Source organism: Mycetomoellerius zeteki, unplaced genomic scaffold, assembly GCF_001594055.1.
Source record: "Mycetomoellerius zeteki isolate Tzet28-1 unplaced genomic scaffold, Tzet1.0 scaffold55, whole genome shotgun sequence".
In the NCBI taxonomy this organism is placed as follows: domain Eukaryota; kingdom Metazoa; phylum Arthropoda; class Insecta; order Hymenoptera; family Formicidae; genus Mycetomoellerius; species Mycetomoellerius zeteki.
This window is the reverse complement of record NW_017257555.1, coordinates 427,186-453,816: the sequence shown is the minus strand read 5'-3', so window position 1 is coordinate 453,816 and position 26,631 is coordinate 427,186. Positions and strand designations below refer to the sequence as shown.

At 39.0% G+C, this 26,631-nt stretch overlaps 1 protein-coding gene across 1 annotated transcript in view; it reads right to left on the bottom strand.

Moving 5' to 3' along the window:
• The window catches only part of LOC108727825 (discoidin domain-containing receptor 2), a 149,458-nt gene that overhangs the window by 80,051 nt on the left and 42,776 nt on the right, over window positions 1-26,631 (bottom strand). The gene's annotated exons all lie outside the window — the stretch shown is intronic.

Genomic DNA, 26,631 nt, shown 5'->3' with positions numbered 1-26,631 from the left:
GCGCAAGCTCCGATACACGTCAGACATGTGCACGAGTGTAACTTGGTTGCACCAGTTCTCTCGATGCCTGTGAGAAAGGTGTCTCGAGTTTGATGGAGTATCCGTTGGTAATTACGCCGACGGTGAATAAGTAATGTGCGAGAACGGTAGTAAGAAGTCGCTCGGTCGTAGGCCTCGCGTGCTCCGCATTAAACATACATACCGCAGCTTATAGCCGCGAGACGGTGCAAAATCTATCTTACGGCGCGCGTCGTGTCGTCATTTCTCTCTCTCTCTCTCTCTCTCTCTCTCTCTCTCTCTCTCTCTCTCTCTCTCGTTGTAAGAAGAACCGGTAAGAGCATTCGCTTGCAAAGTCCTTCACAGCTGCGTGATCGTCGTACTCATTGTAGGTCTTATTTGATTCCAAAGTAGCATGATACATTATGCTTGCGGCCTCCGAACATGTATGACGATTATATCAATAAGCTTATTTTCTGCAATCGTGCGATGGGATATTTATGAGGTAAACGAGTCTGGTTCGAGTATTTTTTTTCCTGCGCAGAAATTAATCTTTTCTTATTAACGGATAATTAAATTATGCGATTTTATACTTTAGTTTGCAAGTAAATATCCTTCCTCCTTCGTTATTTCATGAAAATTTATATCTAAAATTAATATACACACGGTGAGGATTATTTGAGTTGAAATATGATGGGATAATATATTTTTTTCTAGCGTAATTGGCAAAAGAAACTGTAGTAGCAGAAGGATTAAGCAAATGATAGAGCGAGTTTCTCAACGAGCATAATTATTGCCGCAATATTTAATTAAGCGTAACAATATACACTAAGACCCGCTGATTAGTAAAACGTCATGACGAAACACTCCGTGTTTCTCGCATAAACATTTAATCTCCCTAAGCACTAAGTGTTAAATTAGAAATTATCGGAAAACGGTATCGTTTATACATCGAGTCGCCATAAAAGCTTTATCTCCTGATTGTATTCATGAGGGACTTAACGCTCGCGATGCGCTCCGTCGAAATCAATTCCCCTGGACGCGGTAAGTACTCTGGCGGCCACAAAATTATTCATCGATTGTTTTCTTTTCATCTCGCGGACTACGGAAGGGACAGATTATCGCGCGATCGTTTCAGGCAGGTGCCATTTTCTCGTCGTCGTAGTCCTTTTGGATGGCCGGCCAGCGTCGTCTACCACGGGGAAAACGAGAGATTTCGCAATTATTATGCCGTCGACGCGACGAAGGAGATTCCGTTTACGATCGGTATCGTTTACGATACGCACGCACACGTACCCGAGTGCATCTATATATTTATACACTCATCCCATGGTTTGTGCACGCGGGCGGCATGCATCCTCACGCGTGCGCACGTATAGGAGCTCGTTTAAGCCGCGATGTAAGCCACGGAGGCTTCGCATGATATCCTAGTTCAACGTCGAATCTCTTCGTTTGCATAGGAATGAGTTTATGCAGATTAATACACGCGAGACGTCCGTGTAGGGTACGCCACGTGGGATGTAGCGCGGCACCTACACGAGGCTACGAATGTATATGCATATTTTATTGGCGGCATTGCACTTACGGATTTCCGATCGCGCAAACGCGTGCCACACACGACGCGATTCACCATTCGCGAAGCCTCTGTTAACACTTAAATTCATGCCCAAATTATGTCCAATTTGAGTTATTTTTAATCATTGTTCTAGGTCGTCGCTACTCCTACTCGAATGTCATTAATTTAATTGAAACAATGGAGTTAAACAATTTGATTCAAGAAAATGTATATTTTTTACTCAAATTTAGTTTATTATTATTACGTGTATACGTTAATATGGACGTTGTTTACTTTGAAACTATTCACAGAAATAAATTACTTTACATTTTGATATACATGGAAGTTAAAAATAACAGAATGATATACATATTTAATTCAAAAGATTAGATTGCTATTGCTGCTCTGATATTTAACAGTGTATCTACCTCGATTCGATTTAATTTATGTTACTTAATATCATTTAATTTATGTTACTTAATATCATTTAATTTATTTCTAATGCCGACAGAAACGCGAAACATTGTAACGGGGTTGTCTCGTATTGCTAAGTAGTTATTAATTTCATTTCCAATACGCAGCTCCGAGCAACCCCACTAAGTGTTTGACAGTTTCTATAATTCTATAATTAATTCAATATTATTTATGAACTTTGTTGCAAAATATGTGTTTTTACCGAAGGATGTAATATCGCAGTGTCTCAGATCGGCGTAATTTATTATTACGTATCGAATAACATGTTATTTAATTGACGCATATGAAAGTATCATCTGTATGACACGTAATAGAACTTAGAATACATTACTATTAACTAATAATTACGAGTTTTACGAGATACGGTTTGCCTTTTTCCTGTTGCGAGCTCTCTGAAAGAAATCGCTCCCGACAAATCGTCGAGTTGACCCTAATTGCGTGGAAGCCAAAGAGAAACCATGTCGACGACGCGGAGGCGAAGTCCTCTGTACAAAACGAAGCCAATGAATTTAGTAATCCGCTCTGTCGGCGAAGTCGTTGTTCAGGACAGGGCTGGGATAGGTACGCGAAGCAGGATGTCTCGGTGGAAAAGCGATCCTTATCAGTCGTAAAAACATGTATGCACCGACTGTCGTAGAGAAATACGAGCTAACATAACCACGCCCGACGAATGGAACGTTAATGTCAGTTAATTATCTGTAAAGTCTTTGGGAAAGAAAGAGAAAGAGAGGGAGAGAGAGAGAGAAGATTCGTTTTTGAGTGCGGTCGTTTGTAAAGCGTGGGCGAGTCGGATACGCTCGTGAAAACACAGGAACGACGTGCATCTCCCCTCGATTTTGTCATCGAAAAAATGCCGCCGCTGTTTACGGATCCTGGGAGACTGTTAGCTCCCGGGAGACTCGTTGTTGAGCCAGATGAATCGAAAAATTATAATGAGGTCCTGCTAGACTCTTTGCAAGCCCAGCCGAAAATATTAATTTTATTTCGTAATTTTTTTATTCATTAATAGCATATATTTCATTCGTTATATATTAATAGTATATAATAGTATACTGCAATGGTATTATTAACGACGAATATTATTAGTTAATAGAATTGTATATAAATTGTAAAAAAATTACATGTAAAATTACAACAATTATAGCGGGTAATATTGGGGGTCCACTATTAAAGGTGTATATTTACATATATTTAAAGTAAAATCATAACTTACAAAGATATTACATGGATTTGCCTGCAATATTCCACGTGAATGTTCGTCACATCATTTTTATTCAGAGGTATCCACCAGGTATGAAAACTGTAAATCCGAGAAGATAGCGTATTACGCGGAGAGCAAAACGCGGTAGAGGACGCGAGCGAATTTACGGATTGATCTCAGCCATGATCCTCGTGTCGCGTTCGAAGGCACGCTTCGATGACTCAGATCCATTCTAGTTAGGATTTCGCGTATCCTTAGCTCGACGAGCAGAAGCAACAGAATCTGTACCGTACGCAAACATGAGCGGCGTGCGTTTTGTATTTTCCTTACAGATACTGCGTTATACGATTAAATTTTACTTAGCCATTCATATAAATAAATTCTTCTACAGATTTGACTTTAACGTGACTTTTACAGACGAAAAAATTATTGTACAAGACGGGGATTAAAAATTGTTCGTACGAGATATTCAGTTTGCTTCTATTCTTCTGTTTTACTGAATTCAGTTACTCATTGAGAGAAACCGAAATACAAGAAACCTTTCTGAGTGTTCACCGTTCACCGTATCGACAGACGTTGCAGATAAGATAACCCAGAATTATAGAGGGCTTTATTCGAGGATCGTCTATCACGCGACGTTTGGATTTATGGCGCTGTATGTAGTGGCCGGTCGACTTTCCATTTATCAGAACGCGGTACCTGTAGCATTTCGGGCGCGGATGGCCGTGCGAAACAACCGCAAACTTCGATCTGCCGTGAACAAATGGACGGAGTTTCGCGAAAGAAACGGAAAAATCACAATGGAAGGCAGCGTCGGATGCTCCGGCATTCCCTTCCTATTGTCCGTCGACTTGTGAAAAATGCGCGCTGATTTTCCGTAACAATGCTGACGAAAGGAGGATTTTACTGATCGCAGCCAGACTAAAGAGACCGTGAGATATTCTGGCTGCATCCGAGATGATATCCCAACTGTTAGATAAAATGAGTTAACATATAGCGTATAATATATTTTAGGAATATTGTGTTTAAGATAATACCATTGTCAACATTTATTATATATATATGTGTATATATAATATAAAATATATAAGTATACATAGAATTTTCTATAATGTATATATTCTAATTCCTCCTATCATTTTTTAAAATGTTTTACGCAAGTCTTTGTGAATGAAACGAGATAAATCAGAGAAAGATGTAAAAAAATATGAAGTATCCTTGAAAAGAATTCCCGGTAATTCAAATAGATACATTTCTTGAAAGAAGATAAAAGGTACAACAGTCAAGCGCCTGTTCGCCATAGTCGAAAGTGGATATTCACGGTTTTGATTTGTATGACTTCGTTGTTTTAACGTGGGACTACTCGATGTCCCTCGAGTGGGAAAAGCTAGAAGATGTTCGCCGTCGAGAAGAAGATCCTATATGTTCACCATGCATTTCTTGTCGTTCTAGGATGTCTCTCCTTACCTTTACCAACGAATCTCCCGAGATTTTTGTTTATAAAAATATTATAGTAAAGTCGTCCAATAAATCCTTGGTTGTCTGCAGTTACGTCCATTGTACGTTCCGTTTCACCGCCACAACATGTATGTCAAAACTAGATTACGAAATTCTTTTTCGTAAAAGAGAATACAATATTTCTCTACATAACGCAACTTATATAAAAAAAAATCTATATTTGGATGAAATTTTTTCCCCGATACATAAAAGCTTCTAACGCTCATGTAATTATGGTTCACTCGATGCTACAAATGCTTCGAAGCATTTTTTGATTGGTCAATTAGTGAAATTCTTTCTTCCGATTGGTCAGTCAAATTCCTTGAAGCATTTATAGCGCCAAGTGGACCCAATCTCGTTTATAACGAATTTTCCCTTAGCAAATATTTTCTCGGGGATAATAACAAGACACTCATCGAATTCTTGGATATTGTCCTGGCATGTTCGCGTGATCTAAACTCTTTGAAAAGACCGAAAACCACCCCAGACTGGACCCGTTCCCATCACACGTCATTCAGGATTGTGTCCAATCGTGTAGCGGAGAACAATGCTATAGGATGATCCAGCATCTTTATAGTTCGAAACGGATCATAATCAGCACTTAAGCCGAGTACTTTCGTGACGGAATGAAGGAGGCAGGTCCGTTCCTCATTGTGCTCGTAAACGATTTTATTTGACCCTTGGATTACCGAGTTGAAAAGGAAAGGCGCGCGCAAACACTCGAGAGGACTGTTTAGACGGTTCCAGAGGTGCTATTAAAGTCCATTATTGTAGGCAAGAGGAAAGGATTGGTCGTTAGAGAAACGTTTTGAAAGTTACTGGATGATGCAGCCGGAACGCGTAAAAAGTATGCACGGAGGGTCAATATTTCTTCGGGCCGAATAGGGCGTTTGTCTCCGATGAGAGACGTCACGTCAAGGATATTACACTTCTTTTTTATTACGCGACGTTTATTTAAGTATCACCGTCGAAGAAGCATTATACGTAAGTTCTCTCCTGAGAAGGCCCGTGTGTCAGATATGTCAGTGACGTAATCAATAATTAAATAGCTGTGTGCGTGATGCATTTTTTTCTGCTACCGAGCGGTTGATGTGGTCAGGTCAACCCGATGATCTCCAAATGATCGATCGTCCGTACAAAGTGCATTAGCATAACTATCACGACGTGGCTATGCCGTGCAGTGACATCGGCATTTGTTCATCTTGGCTTCTAATCTCGCTCTTTAAACGAGTCGTTAGTCTTTCTCAAAGCATATGTCCGCGTCGGTCTAAGAAACGCGCGCTGAATCATTCGGCTGACGTAGTGAAAAGGCGAACAAAGCACGGCATAATTCGCAGTTGGGACATTTCCAAGTGTAATTACCCTTACGTCCGTTGAATGACGCGTTGACCCGCGTACCCGGTACGATCTTTACCGTCGCGTGTTTAATTAAATTGATACGATAATTTTCCTCCAAATATTTAGAACACGAATGCGCAGTAATACACAAATGCGGGAACGCTCTAATCATTAGTCCCGTTACGAGCTTCAACCGTGAAACGCAATATCGTAGCGTAGTTGCGTTATACTATGTTAACAGAACACGCACCGCATGCTCGCTTTCATGCACGATTAGTAAACAAATTGACGTTTATTCAAATTAATATAATTCGCTTTGACTCAGTAACGCGCATTAGAATTACTGCATATGCATACAATATCGTTTGATATGTTTCGAGCTGTTGTTTCTAGTTCTAATAATATCAAGGAGGATATAATCTCGAATTTTATAGGAAGGTCTACTACTATATCAAAAAGCATCTTCCGAAATATATATGACCAGTATTATACTTCAATATCAAAACATAAAAAAATAAAATCTAACATTTGTAAAGTAATATAAGTAAGTTATATTAATGAATTTCACTCGGTGCATTTTCCCTACTGTTGTAGTAATGTACGATGCAAAAAATGTCTTACGTTACCAGAATTAATAGTCGACATTTTTCAATGTCGCGCGTTAAGGGACGCCTAAAAGCCGATAATTCTGTCAGCGTCAATCAGTCTTTATGTTCTTCAACTTACGGGTCGTGTACACAATCCCTTCACGCCTAATTAATCACTATGGATCGTAGATTTATTTACGAGTACACCGTATAGAGCGACGCTCGATTCACGTTCTCTTTATATCCGTAGATGCACGCGGCACGTATTAGTCGTTGATGTGATTTATCATTGCGTGATGAATGTGCAAGGATAACGAGCGAACGAAAAACGATCACCTAAATGAACTGTAGTTATCTAGAAAGATTATCCACTGTGTGCGAAAATATTATCTATTTTTTTTCTTTTTTTTACTCCGCATAAAAAGTACGAAAAAGCAATATTTCGCCGATATACGAATTAACGAAAACGCTAATAAAGAATACAATTTTATATATGTATATATATATATATATAATTATTAAAAAAGTCAAAAATATTCGCTGGCGATTTTGAGACATCCTGTATATAGGGATGAAAAGAATATTCGCGTACGAACCCCTATCGATTTCGTTACTATTTACAAAAACGAACCTAATGCAAATAAATGGATTTTCGATGAACGGGGTGAGCCGAAAAGTGCATACACCGCGAATCGATGCGCCGCGGGGGACACAAAAGCGGGTGGAAAATCGAACTGTCGATGCACATACATGTATGCGCCGCATCTAATGCATATATATATATATAGTGTCCCAGAACTGTCGCTACACTTTTATCCATGAGTTTCTTAACCAATTTCGAGTTGAGAGTAATAAAAGTATGAAATAAACCCAACTATTTAGAGATTTGGGACGCAAATTCATTAAATAAGAAAAGAGTTAAAAATATTCGATATTATTGGTAACAATTACTAAAACTTTAAAGAATATAAATCGAATCCTCTTTTTAGTATTCTTTTGAAATTGTGAATTCTTACTTACCTTGAATTCTATCCATTGGTGTCAAAGTCTAATTTTTACTTGCTTTTAATAAAATAGCTATCGATAGTTGGTGTAAAAATTTCTACTTTTTAGTTATTCTCAAGTATCTATTGTTAAAAGGATATTTCTGAGACACCCTATGCGTCCGTTTCTATACGTATATCACTACTTTGTGCAATAAAATACAGTGACGCGCGTAAAACGTCGATGCGTCCGGGAGGGAAGCAAAGAACAACAAGCAGCGACTCAAGCCGAGGCGATTTACATGCATAAACTCAACCCTCGAATCCTCTTTCGTCTATCCCGTGCCGTCCCTTTTCTATCGGCCGTGCCATAATCGTTGCCAGACTGCTTTTACTTTCGACAAAATTTGTTATTCAATCGTTGAGGTAACACATAGCTCATAAAAAACGAACGTCCCCGTGCAATAAGTAACTCTTTAACAAGACTTGTTTAAGTCGTTAATCAAAAGGCACAAGCGCGTGCATGCAAGTATTGGCGTTTATTTTATAGACGTCCTTAGCTTTCGTAGTATTTCACCGGAACAGCCTGTTATCTTCAAACGCCCTTTAGAAGAGCCAGTTGAGTGATGTCGGACAAGCGAGAAGCAATAAAATCAAAGCGGTCTCTGACTTCTAGTAAAGGAGTAGCGCAGGGAATAAAAGAAGAACAAGGTGTAGCCGGGAGGAAAGAAGATAAAGTGCGCGCGAAGCAGAAGGGGTATTATAAGATCTCGGGATCGTGCTCTTTGCAGTTTTCGTACGTTCTTAAAAGCAGTTAGATTTTGTTAGAGTGTCTTTTAAAGATGAAGATATAATAAGTGTACGTTGCCCTGTGAAGTCTGTGATAAATTGAAACCGTGTAGAAATCTGTCGTGAACGCATTTTATTCCTGCTTTGTGATATCCTCGCGCACGTAACTTACATAGACGGCGGAATTTTTTAAAGGGAAAGTGACGCGAAAACGTGGGAGAAATTCTATCAGACGTAATGCAAGGAAGGAGATTAACGCGCCCAACGTCTCGTTCGCGTAAAAGTAACAAAGTGAAAGACCATAGCGGCGGCGAAGTCGAAACGAGAACCGACATTTCAAAGGGAGGAGAAGCAGCAAGGGGGTTAAACTTAAACCAAAGGCGGGGACTCGCGGTTCTTAAACTCCGCTTTTCATGTCGCCGTCGCGTCTTAATATTTCCGCGCGCTCGGAATCTCGCGCGTTCTCGGCGACGCGGCGTACCCCTGCGCCCTGGCTTGAAACACTTGTTTAAACGTCGTCGTGTACAAGCAAACACACGAACAAAGTGCCGTCGAGTGGTTGGAGCACAGCTCGATGTCTGAAGGATCTCGCAAACAGTTCATAGGATTAAGTTTATCTTTAGAAAAGACGACGCGTTTGTCAGGTTGTTATCGAAATTTAACGTTTATTATTAAAACGGAAAATAGGTATAATAAGATAAGAACATTAAAATCAATGTAATTATTACTTAGAACTTAGAATAAGATTATCCATTTACATTGCTTAAAATTGTAATATAAGCTACACTTACGATAGTTACATGAATCTTAATCCAGGTGTTTATCCAATTTTTTTTATAAACATAAATGATGGGATGTTTTACACTCTAATTAAAATCATTAATATTAACGAAATTATTAATTATTAATATATTTTGATCAAATTATTAATATTAACAATATATTGTGCATTGTATATTATTCATTTTTTATTTAATCACAATTTCTCCTAAAAAAAGAAAGTAGAAATCAAACAAATAATAAACAGAATAAGCACGTTCAGTAGCTTATTACGACAATATTTCTAAAAAAATTTTAGTTAATATAACACTTTTTTAACACTTTTGCGGGTTTTCCGAACTGGAATTGAATATTTAAAGTTTCGTAAAGAATAGTTATTAAAAAAGGAAAAACAATATCCATGCAAAACAATATTTTACAACAATTCGTATTTTTTCGCTGCAGGGATATAAAAATATCCCAGGTGACTATTTCTGAGTTAAAAAACTCTCATCACAAAACTCAAAAGTATACTTGCTCTGATTGTGAGAAGCGGGATAATGTATCACTCATCGATACGATGCGTAGCGGAGTTGTGACTGGAAGCTGTGTTGAACTATAAAATAAAAATAGATGAAATTTATAAACGCCCAGACTAATTAATACTTACAAGAATAATTATCTATCCACACAAAATAATTTAGATATTTTTATATTATTATATTTATAAATACTAAAATTTCCAAACAAAATGGAACATGATAATTTACTCACCTCATGGTTGCATCGCCCGATGCCGCCTCCTCTCAGATTCATTCGTTGTACAACACAACACTCGCGAAAACACGGTTTATTACGATCGTGCGTACTAATTACCAGAATAGAATAATTACACGGAACTTTGTACAACATTCCTCGTTAATCACACGCGACACGCTCTTTACTATTGTACGTTGCGACGGAATGTAATGCGAAAAGAATACGAAAGTCGTCGCATTACATGATCCGTTCGACATTCGCAAATTAGCACGATGGACATGAATCGAGGAAGTTAATTTATCGTAGCCGACAACTGTTAATTGCACGCAGAGGAATATCGCGTATTCTCTTAGCTCTTGACGAGATCGCGTTTCGATGGGTAATGTGACAATACACAACGGCTCTCTCGAGTCTCACTCGAATAACAACGTAGCTTGGAGCCGAGCGACGGCCTTGCATACGCTGTAAAAACAAACATCGTGGCCGTGCCGGTTGTTTTGTCGTTCCGAAATATGTAATGTTTTATAAAATATGTTTACACTGAATATTCCGTTCTTCACGTTTCGAATTACTTATTACTAAACGTTCAATATATCACGTTTTTCACGAGTTTTCCGTAATTTTAATTATTATTCGATCCGATTATTCGTACGTTACACCGCATGTGGTCCGAGATTAATGATAAATAAATTACATTTAACTCAACGAAATAGAAGCGCGTTGTAAAATATATTCCAAATAATTCTAATAATTATTGTAAATATTGAAATAATAATTTATAATTCTTATTCTTTATCGCTTCAGTTCAAATAAATTGCACAAAATATTCTTTTAAAAAAGCAACTATCGTCTTCTCTTATTCGCGTACGGATTGTTAAGCGCGGATGTCAATTGTACCTACAGACTGAGCTCTCATTCGTCAAGAGAATTATCACGTTTGCAGTCTCTCCCTTGACTGATCGCGTTTCGAGTGGTAATTCGACGACACACGCAGCGCTCGTGCCGCTACCTGCCCGTTTGAATGGCGTCGCCCAAATGACAACAGGATGCACAGCAAAATTGCTTACATGCGTAGTATACCATAACAACCAACACCAAAGCTACACGCCAGCTAGGCATTCTCGTCGCGGAATATATTTAACGTATCTTGAATTAAATGTATTTGAAATACTCTGCGCGCATTTCTCCAATTCTAAATTAGTTATGTAACACGGAATAGCTCACGGCACTATCTGCTCGCTCGAGTTTCACTGCGTAAATGATAATACAGCGCGCGACAGCATACGTCGTAACGTGTTGTTACCAAACAAACAGACTTTGTCAACGTACAAGTCCAGCCAGTCTTGTTGCCATAAAATATTTAACGCGACTAAATAAATATTTAATGTTTTCACGAAATAGTTTATGTCTAATGTTTCTTTCGTCTTTATATTTTTAAATTAATTCCTATATTATACAATTATTATTTCTAGATTTTTATATAAAACAAGGGTGAAATATTGTATGATTTCAATAAATCATAAAAATTAAATTAAATCGCCATAAAAAGTATCGCGACTTAATTAAATTTATTTATTCATCACTTATTATTTATATATTTTAATATTTTTAGTAATTATTGCGAAAAGGGTAAACCTCGTCAATGACCTTGAGTAACCGCCGGCTAAAATCTGTTGGAGATTACTCAGGGTTATGATCTTGACAACATACAGGATCAAGTATGTCAGGGTCAAGGTCGTCGGCGAGGTTTAATCTTTTCGCAATAATTATCACATTTTTAAGTTAAATAAAATTCATAACATTAAATAACAATTGTTTTTCGAACAAAAATTTATGATTAATATCAACAAAGCTAACAATTTTATTTTAACTGTCTAATAATCATTAATCACAATATAAAAGAAGTTGAGATTCTCGGGAATCCTTTATACGAATTGTAAAATTAAGAATGACTTCAAGTTTTTTCTCGACGCGCTATTATTTGTCGCATACCAATAATTAGCGACTGCCAGCCGCGAATTACGAAGGCGAGGGGTTAATATTCCTGTCTGCACAACGTATGAAATCTGTCGCCGGAACTTTTTTGCATCCCGAAAACGAGAAATCGCGTGGCACCATGGTAACGCGAATCAAAGCTATTATAATCCACGGAAGCGGAGCTCGCACAGCTGGTCTAAAAGAAGAAGCATACGTTCAGCGAAGGATAGATAAAGCATGTCGGGCAGAAGAGGCCAGGCGCCTTCGCGAACATTCTGACTTCTGTGTGCTCCGTTTCGCTCCCCACATTCCATCACTCCGCGTCCGGGCGCCTTAACAAGCCTCTAATGAGGAACGGGTGTTACTCGTGTCCGTCGCGGTACTTTTGCGCAATTACCATTTATCACATCTGCCTCTCCACCATTTTGTGCCCTCCCGGTCCTCCCTTTTTTTCTCCTACGGTCGTCACTGTTCCGTTCTTTCTATGACCGCGACGTCCGCCTGTTCTTATTTTCGTTCCACGCCGATAGGAAGGCTCTACGATGTCGACGATGAGACGACATATCCGGTGCGCCACGCGCCGACCTTTCGCCCTAATGCGACGCCGACGAAGGTCGCGGATCGTTTAAAATGTCGTAAATTGAGTTATGTGGATTCCTCATGGATTCCACTAGTTTATGGGCTTTCAAGCTTACGTCCAGATTTATGTATATTCAGACAAGGAAAATATAAGTCACTTACTAAAGAATAGATTTAATAAAATATAAAAATTTAATAAAATTTAAAGCGAGATGCTAAGAAATGTCTTTCAAAATTAAAGTCTTTTGAATTCATGAGATTTCTATACGTATTATATGTTTTTTGTAATGCGACACGAAGTGCAGAACAATCATGAAATATTGATGTATCAACGAAGTAATAAATTTACATCGCCGCACAAGATGTATAACGTTGAGTCACCGGTGCAATTAATCTATGTCTCGAAAGGTACGGTTATATTCATTGAGATCAACGATCTAGAGATAAACTCACGGAAACATTATTTATGCATGTAAACGAATAGGATAAGTACTTTGCAGCATACAGATCCAAGATTTGCGCTGGAAACTCGATCGACCCGTATGTTAACCGTATGTTAATTTGAACGGATCCTGTAACTATCTTAAATTCGTTATTCGTTAACGGAAAACTGGCCCGGATTGTACATCGTTTGTGTTCCAATTAGTTTTGATTTGAAATCGTTATCGGTCTATGCATCATGCATGCTGCGCACGAAAGGTAAATTCCGCCAAGTGTGTACGGCTTCCATCGTATTGATTATTGCGTTTTCGTGCTGTTTGCGTCCGGGGTGATTTCCGATTTCGAACTTTTCTCCGGTCGCGAACGCAAGTGTCTCTTCGATTGGGACGAAAACGAAATGTAGTACGAGGGCAAAAATAGTAGGAAAACGGTAGAAGTAGGTCAATCGTGACCGGGAATGAGCCTCGCACAGTTTTGTCCTCGCACAGTATTTCGTTGGCGTTGAACTTAGGAATTTTCGATTCCTCGACGATATCATTCCAGTCGGTCAAACGGTGTCTGCGTCTTGGCGAAAAGTCGGCCAGTTGGCGAACAATCAGTTTACTGGGAAGGAAGAGGACGGAAAAATAAAAAGGAATCGGACTAGGGTATTGTTTTTTTCCAACACGGTTATTTCCTCTCAAAATTCCAGAGTATAAGGTAGAATTCGTGAAATCTCTTTCCGGTTTTATTCGCTCTGCTCTGATTTTACAGCGCAGCTACCGAAAACGAAACGATCATAAGAAAGCAGGTCGAACGTCTAGATGAAATCGAAAATGATTTTACGCTGCGGCGATCAGCGATTTCGGCGATTGTCGATTTCGAAGATTTTCCCGGACGCCGACATCATTCCTGTCGGTTCGTAACTCTGATCGTAATTCTGGCAGTTAAAACGCTCACGGAACTGGCAGTCGTTTATTCAGGAAAGAAAGGGATGGCAGAACCAGAATGCAAATTAGATAAGACGGATTCGACGTAATTTTCTACCCGTTAAAACTATCACTAGAAATTCATGAATGCCATATTTATTCATCACGATCAATATTTAAGAATATAAATCTCTCTCTCTCAGATTATATTTAGATATCATAATAAAAAAAATTACAGCAAATGCATTTTCTTTTTTTTTTTTTATAAGAATTATAATTTTTTATATAGATAAATCAATAGTTAAATTAATATTATGCATTTGCGGATCTCACTCTTTTATAAAATTATTTTCTAAAATAATATATTCATAGTATTTTTATAAAATATTTCGAGTTCATGCTTTATAGATGAATTTTTTTTATCAAATCTGAAAAGGATGACGCGCTTTCGTTTAGCTCAGTTATTAACACTAATTGATCGTCCCATTTACTGATGACAATCAATTTTGAATTCGACAACGTTCTTTCATGCCCGTGATGGATGTTCTATTCTTCGGCACGCGCACGGTTCCCTCATCCGAGGATAATCGCGGGGTGGGAAAGGGTGAGAACGTGAAATGGATGAAGTAAGCGGTCGGGAAGAGAGGATGGGCGGAATCTGGAAGTAGGACAGGACCAAATCGGAAATCAGGTTTACACGACGTTCAACGGTTTTTACAATCGGGGAAAACGCGGGGATTCCGCCTGGCTGTCGCTATCGTTCCGGTTGGCTAGAAGCGAATCTACACCGTTGAAAAGTCGACTGGCAGCCATTTCTTCAGAGACGGACGGGGTGATAAGGGACGTTCGGACGGGAATAGATCCAGGGGTTCTCTCGAAACGGTTATTTCCCCGTTCATTAACTTTTACGGACTTCCTCCTCGAGCGAGTTCTCGCTTTTCGCCTGGTGTTTCTGCGACGGTTGCTTCGTGATTTTCAATGGCGTGCGACCTCATTACCGAAATGGCGTTCATTACGTTGTAAGCGTGGCGGATAAGCGAGGACGAGTCAGAAGGATGCAGAGAGGAGCGTGCCGGCTACAAGCTTGGCGAGTTTTGTCACAATGTTACACACCAGGGTACTTCCCATAAAAAGGACCGCCTGCTTAATGACCACCAGTTATTCAGCTGCACATATAATCATTTGAGCGAGGATGTGAAAAGCATTGCATAAGAGGGACTATTGAGACCGAAATGCCGAGGATCCTTCGACGGATGAAGTTTCGCAAACTGCTCTGAATAAGAGACGAGAGATCCGAGAAAACTCGACGATCATGTATCTCGGTCTGTATACATACGTCTGGCTTTAGTAACGTTTCTAACACGCGGAGATGCTCGAACGATGTATAAAATGATAGCCACACGAGAAATGAAATAAAAAGTTTGTTTTACACGATAATGAATACGACCGGATAATTAAGCGAGTGTTTAAATCTTTAAATGCTGCCACCGCGATATCTTTATTACGTTAGTGGTGTACACGGGTACGTCTATTTTAGATGAGTGCGACCACCGTTTCCCGTTACTTCATCTGGTGTAACACAGTAAAATAAAATTTATCGTCAGCGGCGTGCACATCAACAAATTTTCATTTAACTGACGCATATCAAGCTCGCGTAACAACGTGCATCATGGTCCCGTCTGCGAAGAGTATATAAAAGCTGCACTTCGTGCGCGCGCTCGGTATATATTAAATACAAAGTTCGTACATTTTGTAGATTATACGTATAAAAGCAGTAATCTTACCAAAGGTTGTAAAAATATTTGATTAAAGTTTTTAACTTAATATTTATTTATTAAACGTTTAAGTAGAAAATATTTCATGAACTAATAAAAGTGAGATTATATATATATATATATATATATATATATGAGCTAAATAATTCGCATTTTCCTTCGTTCAATGATAAAAGAAAATATTGTGTTCAAGACAAGCTTTTCTCTTATTTTTGCTCTTTCTGTCTCATCCTAAAAAAGCTCTAAAAAAAACATCCAATCGATCTTCGCGTATCGAAAGTCTCTCCCCTGTATGGAAGGAATCTTTTTGGCGACATACCAAACGTTCCCTGTAATTCGCGGGGCATCGATAATCAAGACCCCAAAGCTGGAAGAGATTAAACATCAGGTACGAGTGCAAAGACCCAAAAGAGAATGGCATTTGGTGGAACTTCTCTCAACAATGCTTTCCCTTTCTCGTCCCTCTTCGCAGTTCGCTCGCAGTTCTTCGTTCACCGAGCGTCAGCGCATCGTCCGTGTTAAATAACAATAGGATCGCGCAAGTGGGACTACTCGAAAACATTTGCCCGTTTCCTCGTCCTTCCTTTTGTCGCGATTCATTCGGGCTTCCGCATAATGACGTCTCGCGTCTATGGAGCAGCCACAGTCGCATTTACGAAGGGGAAAGGACGCGTCGCTATGTCGCGCTGTACCACGTTGCATCGCGTTGCTTTCCGTCCTTTCCTCTCTTCCGGCGGTTTAATTGTTGCACTAACATTTGCTTCGCGGATATCGACTCGGCTGTGGAACGTCGTCACGTAAATAATACAATTACGACCAAGGTAACGCGTATCGATTCGTAGTCGTCTCGTCAAGCTAATGGTTCTTTCGCTATTTCGTGCCTGCCGCCGATTTGCCCGAAACATTCAATTTAGTAGAATATTTATTTCGTTTACTAGGAATATTACTTGTATTAAGGAAATTGTGTATTATATATTTTATACGATGGAATAAATATATTTCGCTCTTTTCTAGTCAAACACATTAAACTTGCAGATATCAATTAGATTTTTTTGCCATTACGTAAATGAGGTCGATCTAATTCCATCAATAGTAATGAAGTAAATATTAATTTACTGTAGCTACATACTGAACGTAGTTATTAATTAACTCTACAATTAATGTTGGTGTGTAACATAATGTTTATTTAAGATAAATAATTTATATGACATTATAAATGTAAAGTCTATGAATACCATCATATTTGTTAATTATAATGAAAAATTTGTTCATTAGCCTCGGGTTACCCTATGCGAGGGCTAATATACTGTAAAGCCAGTTTACCTAGACCAAATTTGCATTCGCGAATAATATGCTCATAGGTTGTGGTCGCTATATTTGTAAAATCAAAATACGGCTACGCTGTTATACATAATTTCTGAGGTATTTTACGGTAGAGACTTGCTAGTATTTAAATTTAACAGAGATTTTTTAACCGTAAAAAAGCAAAGAGAAGGTTATTGCACGAGCGCACCGTTAAACAATACACTTTCATGATTATTCGTAAGCGATCGCATAATCGCGGGGGTGATCGCTTCCGCAAGACTTCGCATTCGAATACCCCACGGCTACGCCCATGGCTCGGTACACATGCCTACATGTGTATGCGGTTCGGTATACGGTCGAATAAACCGGGGAAGAGTTTGTGCAAGCCAGTCTCTCATTAGGTTAGAGCAAATTAGCACGCGAACCCAAACACACACCAGTTAGACCCCGCACACGATCCCGCCGAGCCAACCCGCGACCTCTCCGGGGAGACGTTCCGTTTCGAGATTGATTATCCCCTATCGGCTCCTGCAGCGTTTCCTCCCGGCCGAAACTTAGCGGCGCCCGGCATCGATAATGCAGAGAGAACAACCGGCGGTGCACCGGCGAACAGGCAGTTGTTTCTGGTTTCGGGTGAACAGGAAGTGTGGAGACCGTAAATTTTCCCTCGCGCGCGCGGTCGAGGATCATAGACTGCGCCAAGGATATACAAAGCGAGCATACCAGGTCGGATAAGCTTTTGTGGCACACGGTCGATCAATCGGCGACTATTCCCGTAAGACACCCTCTCTCCTCTTCCCTTCTCCATTCTTCGAAAAGTTTCAGACAGTTTGTTTAACTTCTCGTCGCGCGAAGGTCTCACGTTATCGAGAAGCAAGCGAGAAAGCTTTACCAGTTATGCGGTAATTACTTTCCAAGATATTGTAATCGGTCTTGCGTTTTATTAAATAAACAGCTTATTGTACGTGGTGTAAACCTTTACGAGATTTTATTGCGAGAACTCCTTGCTACCTTTCGCTAACCGGTTCCCTTTTCCGCCGCAACGCGAGTTATTATTCACCCGGAGTCCTCCGCGGTACAATCAAGTTATTCGCGAGTAAAACAAATCTCTCGACTCCACATTTCTGAGGAGATGCTCTAGAAAGAGAAAAAAAAGGAAAAACGAAACTTCGCCTTTATTGCGTACCGCTTGACTGGACAGAATAGGAAGTAATACGAGAAAGCAGCGACAAAGGGAGACGGATAATTGCTCGGAGGGATACGCAGGAATTCTTCCTCCGCCTTTCGAAAACCTTATGCTGTATGTAATTTCGAGAGAGAGAGAGAAAGAGAGAGAGAGAGAGGGGGGGGAGCAGTATAAACGTCAGTGGAAAAATTAATGCTCGTCGTGAGACACATATCGTAGAAGATGACGTTGATAAGTCGCGAAAGAGAGATGTGCTCCAGAAATAGCGAGTGGGAAGACCGCGACGAAGAAATAGGGAATACTCGAAAAGGGGCTGGAGACCATCAAATCGGATTTCCAAAGCTCAGTTAATGTATACGATTTCCAGGGGGCGAATTACCGGGCAAAAAGCGAGGGATGGAGCGCGAGGGAAAGGTATCCTTGCGACTGAGATCGACCACATAACTTTGAGATTAATTAAATTTAAGCGCTGTTAAAAGGATTAATTAGTAGTACGTACTTCTGCGAGGACACCGAAGCTCGGCACAGAATTATGCCGAGACGAAAGTTTCGCCGAAGAGGGATGAGTCGACGGTTAAAGTTAGGGGTTCGTTTGCGCTGCCCGAAGCTTGGAGACTTGGACAGTTGATTCCGAGCGAATGGGTTGAGCTTCGTATCAATTGCAACTGCAAATGTTTTGCGAAAGATATTTCGAGGAAAATTAACTGTAAAAAAGGAGGAAAGATGGACGTATCGCACAATTATGTATATTTTTTCAAAAATTCTTGATATTTGCAGAGTTTACTAATCAAATTCGTTGATATTACTATTTTATAATCAAATATCACATGTGTATTCCTCGCTGCCGTGAATATATTGGCCGCCATCATCGAACGTCCAACGCACAGTATAACGTGATAATAATGAAAATACACTATATTGCGCATTGGCTATTGTAGTGTCAACCTATTGTCAATCCGAAGTTCTCAGGTATTATCTTACCAAATATGCTGCCTCCCTGCGAAAGTGATACTGCCAAGAACCACTCAAACTCAAGTATCTTGTACCTATACCTCGCAGGAGTAACGGTTGAAGTACTCTCTAAAGCGGACGAACCGAATGCCGAACGGCTCAGTGTCGGGACAGCCAATTCCAGTCTGTTAAGTATGCTTCGCGGTTTGAGAACTAATACTTGCTGGGATGTTACTAGCTAGCCGAGGCGTCTCATCGTATTACAGGAAAGTTCAATTGCGGAAGGATGCACATTCATATTCTGAGGTCGATTTACGATCCGTATAGGACACTGCGAAGAAGGGGTTTCAATGCTCGCCTGCGATCTACTATTTCTTTGAGATGTGCATGAATTTCACGTACATATGAAGTCACGACGAACGCTGGAACCTTTTAAAATCTACACTGAGAGAAATATTTGGTACGTATAACCATTTATTTTGTTGATATGTAATCACAAAAATTTTCTTACCTTTTCATTTAAAAATTATGTTGTTCTAATTAAAATTTGATTAGAAGAACATAGTTTTGATTATTTTAACCAAATTTTGATCAGAATAACACAATTTTTAAATGAAAAAGTAAGAAAGTTTTTATTACTCACACATCAACAAAATAAATGGTTATACCAAACATGCCTGTATTTTTGTAGAAATCGCAAGAGAGAGGTAACGCGCGAGAGAGATAACATATTATTTCGAAATTATGCAGGTTAGCCTTTTTATACGGTGGAAGATTACTTCAATTTTTTGAATCCATCGTACGACGGAAAAGCCGAGTCGTGATTAATTCACGAGCTTGCGAAGAGCGCTACAAAGGTGGCCCTTTTATCTCTGTCCAAACGTGAGCGGCCAATTCATGCATGCCTTCGTGAAAAAGAAAAGAAATGCTATTTTGTTCAGGAAGCATTTAGCTACGTACGTTTTTAAATAGCAACAATGGCCTCACTAATCGCTTAAAACGATGAACTCTGTGGACACGGAAATCTATATCAGAATATCAATAATAGACATCGATGATATTCAATTGCCTTTAGTTATCCGTTATTTGCTTGGTTCAACGGAAAGGAACGAGAGAGGTCTCCGGCGGATCGCTTTCGAAGCACGTCTCGTAAATTTTCATCCCCACTGTTTACTTAGCTCGCATTGGGAGAAAAAGGGGGGACTTCCGATTGTGTAGACTTTCGCGGCTCGACGGTAAGTCTCATCGCGGTTCTCATCGTCCACCATTCTTCTGCCCCGCCGATTCCCGTACGCGCATTCTTACTTCTTGCCGTTCGCTGTCACCGCTGGAATAATAAGAATGGGCTCGCATCCTTTTCGCTCGTATAACGTTCATTTTGCCAGGGAATTCCGGGAATGGCGTTCGAGGAGGAGAACGGAGACAGTGAGAAGAAGAGCGAAAAGAGGGTGCCTAGCGACGTGAAAGAGGGTGCAAGAGTGAACGGTGTGGCCCAAGACAGCGGGACATTGTTCAAATTGCGGAGAGTGGAGACATCGATCACCGTGGTGCCGCCGCAGCTGAGCCCTCGGGGACAGACACAAGCGACCTATCCGCCCCCCTCGAATCTCTTCTTTTCCTACCACTTTCCTATTTCTCTCACCTTCTTCTCTTACCCTTTTGTTCTGTGCGAAAAGGCAAGATTTCTTTTCGTCAGAATGTTACGCATTAAAAATCTGTTTCGTTGAATTTCTGAAATTTTATTATCTTTATCGCAAACTGCAGCAACTTAAGATATCAATTAACTCGTCGATCTAGTTTTCATTACGTGTATTATCGATTAAACTACACACTGAGAGAACGTTTGCTACGTATAACCATTTATTTTGTTGATATGTGACTAACAAAAAACTTTATTTTTCATTAAACAATTATGTTGTTCTAATAAAAATTTGGTTAGAATAACACAATTATTCTAAGTAAAATGGTTAGAATAATCAAATTTTGATTAAAACAACACAATTTTGGTTATTCTAATTAAATTTTGACAGGGTTGCCACAAGTCGGGGAAATCATGCCAAAAGTCAGGGAATTTTAAAATGGTCAGGGAAGTCATGGAAAAGTCAGGGATTTAGCAAAATTTTCTGGAAAAATAAAGTTTAAAATATGCGTACATCACAGTCACGCAATTTTAGTCACGCGTCCTCATGTGCTCTCACGGCTTGCGCTACCACTTGATAACGCGTGGTGAAGGGAAAAATAGCCTTTATAATAGCAGATTGAAATTTTAATAAACAGGATTTAATTTTGATAAAAAAGAAACTGTATTCATTGATTTATGTTCCTTGTATTCTCCTCTCTTTCTCTTGCTGCTGTTTGTTGATAATAAACAGCAGCAAAGAGAAAGAGAGGAAGAGGAAAAGAATCGTGTTCATATATAAAAGAAAAAGACAAAAAATACTATTAACTTAACAATTAAATGCAGTGTCAGCAACATTAATAATAATTTACACTGTTATTTAAATTGCTCTATCAACAAAATATTTAACGATTTTCAAATCAGGATGAAAATACAAAAAAAATTTCAAAATATGTAGGTATTATTAAAAGTTAGGGAAAATCAGAAAATTTTGTCTGGAAATCAGGGAAATATCAGGGAATTTTGGGACGAAAAATTTGTGGCAACCCTGTTTGATGAAAACACAATTTTTAATAAAAAAAGTAAGAAAGATTTTGTTGGTCATATATCAACAAAACAAATGGTTATACGTACCAAATATTTCTCTCAGTGTATCGATGCGCATTATTTAGTTTTATATATGTAAATACGGACAGCTTTTATTTATCTCGTATACGATTCTGTGTATTTCTTTTTGACTATCAGTTGTATTTAACTTCGTAACTACTGTCGATGATTACACTTAAGGGAATTACTCTTTTAGAGCGTAATAAACTGCTTCCCTTCTCGCGCGTTCTTTTTTTATTCTCCTCTTCTCTCTCGCCTACGATTCCGACTGTTACAGCAGTTCAGTCGAAAACGCCACGTGCTGATGTCTAAGAACAACCATTCTCGCTCGACCTTAAGCACTGTTTCTGAACTTTCGTTCAGGTATGTATAGCTACAAATCGATACACCTCGCATTCGTGGGTCAGTCGATATTCACGGGAAATCAAGCGGCGAAATTCGTAGGGCAGGAAGATTTACGGGAGGGCGGAGAGCCGTGGATCAAGTCGACTCTTCCGGGATATGCGAGTTAAACTTTTATTTCCGGTGAGTTTGCATGCGCGACGCGACACGACGATGCCGACAGCGCTTCGCCATCGCATCGGCTGGGTTTTAGATTACGCTCGTGTATTTTTGACCTGCATACGTTGCGCGACTGTCAGAAATAGAAATATCGTTGCGCTATTTAAATTTTCACAGCTTGCGAATTCTATATTTGTCAATTTTAACAATTGCGAATTTGAAGTAGATCAAAGTATCGGCACGAGCGTTACGTTTATGTATCGATACAATGAATGCTCTCGAAGAAAAAAAATATCCCGATATTCGTACAGTCAACTTAAAGTAGAATCGACGTCCCGAGCCATCGATCACGCCAACTAATCCAACTTGAGAATATGCGTCACGTTAGCCATTGCCGCGTGTCACGGAGTTCGATTCTAAATCCCAGATAGGTATAAGTGGCACGGCAAAAAAAAACTTGACGAGCAGAAGCGCAGCGTGGATGCTGATTTGTGCCCGAACGGTCCTGCTTTTCGTATCCGGCGATTCTGCTAGTCGGCGAGAGCAAAAAATCTTGCGTCCGGGGGAATGGGCGTCGGCTGACGAGACATCGCTCGCTCTCGTACCTACACATCGCATCGGATATCCCGAAACACGAGGAAGAGCCAGGCCGGCCAGGCTGGAGCATCCAATCCTAATAACGTTGAAATTTTTATACGCCGACATGGGCGAATAAATTCTTGGATCGCGGCCAGTGCAGTGCCCCGACGCACTCTCCTTCCCGGTTCTCTGATTTATTCGAGATCCATTCTGGTATTTATCTTCCTACCGAATACGACGTCGATTTGCTTTCGGCTGAATATTCAAGGATGTTTTGTGCCTCTCGCGATTTCTTCGTTGTTTGATTATTAGCTGTCCTACTTTCGGTCGCGGTCAAGCGATTGTCGCGACAAATTATCGATTAACGATTGACTTAATTATCGCGAACGACAGTTTTTGTAAGATACTTGAGCTGTTCCAATTAATTACGCAAAGTCGTGAGATGCACCGCTGTGAGGATGCAGCACATTTCTTTTGTCGTTTGATGTGAAATAAAAAGAATTTAAGGGACATATTTATTTCACGGCATCTAGAAGCGATCTGATTCTAGTCGCGAGCGTTTACTCCGTTTTACTTATCTTCTAGACGTTGGTTATCGAGTGAGATTAGGTGGCTACTTCGAGATGCGAGTATGTTTGCTCGGTATTCTCAGCACAATGACGCTCAAAAGCCCTGACAAAGGGCGCACGCATACCTAGAATGAATGGAAACAATGCGACGGAGGCAGTCGATGCCGAGGTGAATTGTGGCGGCAACTAATCCGAGAGTTACGCCAATGCACCACGCCACTCGCATTTCGGAAAGTTTAAAAGCGAATCCAAGTCCTCCGTCTAGCAAATTTCTCCGCACCGTAATTACTCATATCACCGCACGGTTTTGTTCGGACCCGTATCGTTAGAAATACGTCGCTTCGTGGCATTAATTTAGGAACGTGGCGACGAAGTTATTTCTCCTAACTATGCAGGCTGTCCCAGATTCATCGCTTTTCCTTTCGAATAGGAATAGGAAAGATTACAAGAGAGATTATTTCAACGCTGAAATTATCGATGTTAATCTGGATTCAAAGTAATTGAAAACCTGAGGAATAAAGTTTAACAAAAAACAAAGTTTTGTCTTGTAACTTTAGACTGTATACTTACGGAATGTTTAGTTTACCAAAAAAGTTCGCAATTCGAATTATGAAAATATTAAAAATACTATATATATATATATAGATTATACAATATTAAAAATTTATATTCTTATATTAATTCTGCTATTGTAAGGAAAAACTTGATTCAAAATTCATCAAAGATTATTATTGTTGTTAAGGAATATATGTAAACAAGGAAATGTGTTGAAAGGGTACACTGAAAAAAAATGATTTATTTGACTAAATTAATTTAATTCGTCTTTATTTCTTTTGTTGAGAGAAAGAGAGAGAGAGAGAAGAATGTATGTATTTAAGTCAAATGTAATATGTTCGACTTAAATACATACATTCTTCAATGAAAATAATAAAGACGAACTAAATTAATTTGGTCAAATGAATAATCTTTTTCTCAATGTAGCCTCTAAAAATTTTACATATAAATTTTCATTTTTTTATCACATATTATCTTTTATATACTAGAAGTATATAAATAGACAAATTTTGCAAATAATCAGATTTTTCGAAATTTTCCATACGGAGAACGAAATTCGAGAAGAGAAAGACAGCTCGTCGTGGATGAGAATCGTGGTGTAATTTTAATTCCGCTACTCATGAAACGCCGGATTAGAGCGGCTTAAGGGCGATTGTTGACTGCCGCTGCGCAACGTTAGTGTTCAGTGCTTACGTTTCGAAGCGATGAATATTTAGCTGCGGTGTTTCAAAATGTTAAGACGCCTCGCAGACGAACTACTGAATCCCAAGGTTAACCCTATTTCCACCTACGAGCATGTTTCGCAGCGCATGTAAAGGAGTACATTTCCACATTAACGTTCCGACAACGCGAATTGCCGTCAGTGCGAACGACGATTGCAGCTTTATACTGCTGATGTTTGCTTTAGTTACACGACACTAACTATGAAGACACTCATTGCGCAATAACAATGAAAATTTCTGGCATTCCTAGTAACGTTAGAATATTGTTGAGGGAAGTATTCATGCACATAAAGATCCATTTTACTGAAAGATCTGAAATTTTGCTGGATACAGATCTGAAAATTATTTCATTGTACTATCAAAATAATTTTGTTAGAAATTAGAAATTCAAGCTGCATTGTTCATTTTTTTAGTTTCCAACATAATTATTTCGATAGTCCAAAATTATTTTCAAATCCGTATCCACACAAATTTTAGATCTTTCATCAAACTCGTTCTTTTGCGGATGTCTGTAGTCTTATTTCTTGTCTATTACTAATCTTTCTTTATTCGTGAGTGAAAAATGCCAATATAATAAAAATATTAGTTTTTTGGTAACATTAATCTATTCCTAATCTTATTTAACTTTCCTAATCCTAATAAATTTTTCTATTTCAATTCATTGTAAAAAAATTTAAATAAAATATAATGTTACTAGATTAGTAGAATTTATACTTTAATGACATTTAAGTCGTATAAGGAGAAAGAAAATTTAAATATTTTTTATCTTTTGCAAATAAATATCTCAAATATACAATTAACTTTTACTGCTTCCATTTTACACAAAATTTTAAAGCAGATTTGAAAATTCGAAAAGCCGATAATTTATTCTTTTTCGAAAAAATGAATTATGAAGTATTTCTCTAATTATTCTCTAACAAATACGACTTATAAAGTCAATAAATTTAGGACAATCTTTTTTTAATTAAACATCAAATTTCTAAGTCATTTAATTTCAACATTAGCCAATAGTCGACAAGTGATTTTAATTGTCGCTTCGAATCTGATAGATACACAAGTCGCGATGCGGAAAAAGTCAATGACTCCAATCGATTTTCTTGGGAACTGTGACACGGGCCGGCGAGCCGTCGCGGATTTTAATCCGCGGTGTTCAATTAACGAACGCTGAGCCGTGACGCGTCAGCCGTATCATCGCGCGTAACGATTGCTTTCGTTGCGCGACAATGCAGAGCCGTTCGCAAATTGGAAAGCGACGCGCTTCACGCTCATGCGCCGGTGGCTGCGCGGTACGATTAACGCGTTAATTATACAGATCAAGGGACGCTGCGTTGGGTATATTTTAGGTAATTGGGAGCTTGCTGGAATCGTCGCACACCCCTTACACCACTGTTACACCTCTGTAAAGTGTCTGTGCATGCGTGTTTCACCTGAATGTCTACCTGAGAGAACGGCGACGAAGCGACAACGAAGCAAGATTGGATCGAGATGTGTTTCTGCATTTTTCCCATCTTCATTTTTCATATAAACGCAAAGTTGATAGATATTTGTTCAAAGTTATTCTTTCATTTTAGAGATATATCTTAATGTATATCTTAGATGTCAAAAAGAAATGTATATATGAAGGAGAAGAGCGAATAATTTAACATTATGTGCCGCAAAACGTTGAGAAAAGCAATCTTGTATTTTTTTAATACTTATTGTGCAAATGACTTGATTTTAAAACGTATTACGGCTGACAGGTTTTAAAATGCATCTTCAGATATATATATATATATATCTCTCTCTCTCTCTCTAAGTAAATTTAAAATTCAAGGCTAGATAATAGAATCTGAATGCTTTACGGGATTTATATATAATATACTGACGGATAACGTTTTCAAAATATAAATGATATGCAAGACGCGTGTGCGAAAGAAACG